A 3,921-nucleotide genomic window follows, 5' to 3' on the forward strand; every position below is an offset into this window, starting at 1 on the left:
TCTTTTTCTTCTTTTATTTTCTCTTCGCACCATGAAAATATTCTTTCCTGGGGTATTTCTAAGTCCTTTGCGAGACTTAAGTATCTTTTATATGCTTCCATTTTTGCAATAAATTAGTTACGATATTTTATATATTATATTGACAGGATACTGTTACTGACTGTTTTATTTATTTACACTTACTGGAATGAACTGTTCTATTTTTAGAAATCTCTCTCTCTTATTTCAACTTATTATGTATGTTGAATTTGATGCTTTTTATCGTTATATCTTATAAAGCAATGTGTCAATACAATGCGCAGTTATCATGACCTGAGTCAATAACAATGTGTCAATCGCGTGTACTCTAAACTATGTTACTACGAAAAATGTATCACCAATGTTTGTGACTCGTCGCTAGTTTGTGTACAATTATTCGCAATGACGCTAATATACTAGAGTGTGATAACACTAATAGGATGCCAAAATAATCCCAAGTTATCTATCACTAAATATAACACGACGGCAAGTAGACTCCTTTTATTATTATTTAGTTTTTAAAGACTCACTTTTCAGAACATAATATATAAGTGGTTTTCGGTAACAGTAATATGCCAAAAATGCATTTAAAACAAATCACTATGCAAAACAAATCACGATGTCTATAGTTACTATGTGATGCCCAACTCATGTAAAAGAGAATAATGAAGGATATATTTACCAACTCAGTTCGTGGCTGGGACCTCTCTCTTGTTCAATGGTTGTTCAACAATTGTAATTAGGCATTGAAGAGTGTTTAACAGTGATGTCTGAAATACAAAACAATAAAATATCGTAAGATTTACAATAGTTACAAAATGTGTTCACAACACTGAGTGATTGGATGATAGGTGAATGAATCGTTATGGAATGTAAACATATTGAAAACAATTCATGAATGAGGCAAACAACAAAATGAAATGAGTGATATAATAACAAAGTGGACAAGGAATGAATGAATGAATGAAAAACTGAGTGAATAGATGAATGAATGAATGGATAATGTATGAATGAAAGAATGAAGGGAGGAATAAATTTATGAATGATTGGATAAATGAGTGAATAAACGAATGAATGGATGAATGAATGAATGAATAAATAAATGAATGAACAATGAATGAATGAATAATTTATAAATGAATAAATGAATGAAGGAATGAATCAATAAAATGCTATTCAATTTGAATGAAAGAATGAATGGATAAATTGCTATTCCATTTAAATGAAGAAATGAAAAAGAAAAAAAAATTAATCCTGTAAATAGGGAGTTCAATTAAAATATGATCAAGTGGGGCAATTAAGAGTTTTACAATTTAAACTTTAAGGTTAGATGAAATAGATATAAATAACTAAATAAATTCAATTCTTTATATGTGTCCCCTCCAAAATGTCATGGTCTCAAGTGAGTAAAGAGCTACTCGACTATGCATAAAGATATATGTAGAATGAGGCCCCAGAATTTACTAGTTACTATAAATGAAAAACAATTAACGATTTGTTTCAGAAAAGTGAGTGGAGCAGGCACTTATGTTGGTAACAACAAGATATGAAGTGAGTAGAAAAGTGCCAGAAGACAATAGAGAATAATTTTTTTTTTTTTTCGCGGCGGTGGTGGGGTTTGAACCTGCGACCTTATTGGTACGACAACTCCGCCTGGCAGGTGAGAGCGTGGCTCTACCGTGTGAGCTATCCACGAACACAAAAATATTCGTTTCAAACCCAAAGTCATTTCTAGATCCCTCTCTCACCCACTTCTTGAGATCGCCGATTCGTTCGCCATCATCGCGAAGTAATTTTGACCAGCAGTTAAGCTTAATAGCCAATATTCTCATCACAAACATATAACATAGAAACGATTGAGACATTGAGTATGCTCCGGTGTATGGGGTGAATTTTTAATTCAGAAAAGTGAGTGGAGCAGGCACTTATGTTGGTAACAACAAGATATGAAGTGAGTAGAAAAGTGCCAGAAGACAATAGAGAATAAAATTTTATTCTCTATTGTCTTCTGGCACTTTTCTACTCACTTCATATCTTGTTGTTACCAACATAAGTGCCTGCTCCACTCACTTTTCTGAATTAAAAATTCACCCCATACACCGGAGCATACTCAATGTCTCAATCGTTTCTATGTTATATGTTTGTGATAGAATATTGGCTATTAAGCTTAACTGCTGGTCAAAATTACTTCGCGATGATGGCGAACGAATCGGCGATCTCAAGAAGTGGGTGAGAGAGGGATCTAGAAATGACTTTGGGTTTGAAACGAATATTTTTGTGTTCGTGGATAGCTCACACGGTAGAGCCACGCTCTCACCTGCCAGGCGGAGTTGTCGTACCAATAAGGTCGCAGGTTCAAACCCCACCACCGCCGCGAAAAATTTTTTTTATTCTCTATTGTCTTCTGGCACTTTTCTACTCACTTCATATCTTGTTGTTAACGATTTGTTTACAATGAAATAAAAATAATGATGAAATTTAATTAAAAGAGATAAACAGTGATCGTGGCATTTACAAATAGAGATATGAATATTTTACGTAACTTATGATAATATGTCAGGTTCGTAAGTTTACGTTTCCAGGCAGTTGATGGGCTTGGATGATCTATTCCTCTGATAACAGGATCGGACTCGTAAAATTCCACTTCCAGGCAATTGGTAATGGGTTAATATGTAATCCTTTGACAGCGGGCTCGGGTTTGATCCTTGAAGTTTATACAATCAAAGTTAAAAGCTCCGGCGTCTTAATGGTGTAGATATAATATCTACAAAGTCCCAAAAGATAAAAATCTTACAGTATATAGAAGGAATAGAGCGACTGGCCGTCCGGCATAGATTGTTGAGAGAAAGTGAGTGTCAAATGTTAGACCTATCGGCTTTTATAATAAGTGGCTACGTGACAGAATGTAGAACGAAAAGTATTCACTAATTAGAAATTAATTCGAGGGAAGGCTATAAAAGGAAAGACGATCTAATATTAGAAGGTAAAGTTTATCTAAGCCTACCGAAATATAACTGGAGTGAGATGAATTCAGTTCTTAATAAAATAAAATTTAATAAGATAATTGTGAACAACCTTTACTGTGACAGTAGGGATATGGAGAAAATTATGTTTTCAAAATTATTATATCTAGTTTAAAATGACGAATAATTTACTATTCAATACACAGCAAGATGGCAACAATAATAATGATCATAGGGACCAAAAAAATCCGATCGTTTATCTTCAATAAAGAGCGAGAGATCCGAATGACGCTCATCACAGCACGGTAACAGATGTCCAAATCAGTAAATTTCACACCATACGCCGCCGAGAAGAGACCTAGACAGGGCTATAGGCCTAATCGTGTAAGCTAAAATTAATATACAGACCTGATGTTTGTTTCTATGTGTGATTTTCTAGGTTGTGTGCCTTTCATATTTCATCATTACCGTGCTGACGTAGGTATTGGTACACCATACGTTTCAGGGAATTTGCCAGTTGGTTATCATAGGGACCTGAATGCGTTTCAGTATACATTTCCACAAATACTCGGGATAGTAGGAGATTAGTTAGGTTGTTAGAAAGATTTGTTTTAAAAACTCCCATTTAGTTATAAAAGTGTGAATAAGGAAATCATGAAAATAATAGAAGCTGATCAAATCTAAAATAGTCCAGAAATAAAGAATTTAAAAAAATCTAATCAAATCAGTGGGAAAAGACTTTCGCTACCATATGTCAATTTTTAAATGAAGATCTATTGTTTTAGCACTGTGATAGTTTAAAAATTATTTTGTTTTTAAATATCTATCTTCTCCGAACAACATCCTTACCAAATTTCGAAAGTATTAAAAAGAAATTTTTCTTATCAATAAATCTTCGTATTGATTTTTTTAAAATTAAAAAAGATATGGTGTTAACTTT

At 33.4% G+C, this 3,921-nt stretch overlaps 1 protein-coding gene across 21 annotated transcripts in view; it reads left to right on the plus strand.

The window, feature by feature from the left end:
- Positions 1–3,280: 3,280 nt before the first annotated feature.
- The window catches only part of LOC144966408 (neuroendocrine convertase 1-like), a 74,074-nt gene continuing 73,433 nt past the window's right edge, over positions 3,281–3,921 (plus strand). For 2 of the 21 annotated variants that reach the window (XR_013644214.1, XM_078902824.1), the window contains exon 1: positions 3,301–3,365. The gene's annotated coding sequence lies outside the window, so the exon portion shown is untranslated. Of the gene's footprint in view, positions 3,619–3,921 lie in introns of all 21 variants that reach the window. The other 19 variants (XR_013644204.1, XR_013644210.1, XR_013644211.1 and 16 more) reach the window with 17 other exon arrangements.

The sequence above is a fragment of the Berghia stephanieae genome, chromosome 2, assembly GCF_034508935.2.
Source record: "Berghia stephanieae isolate SIO BIC M18660-M18661 chromosome 2, UCSD_Bste_1.3, whole genome shotgun sequence".
NCBI classification, from domain to species: Eukaryota; Metazoa; Mollusca; class Gastropoda; order Nudibranchia; family Aeolidiidae; genus Berghia; species Berghia stephanieae.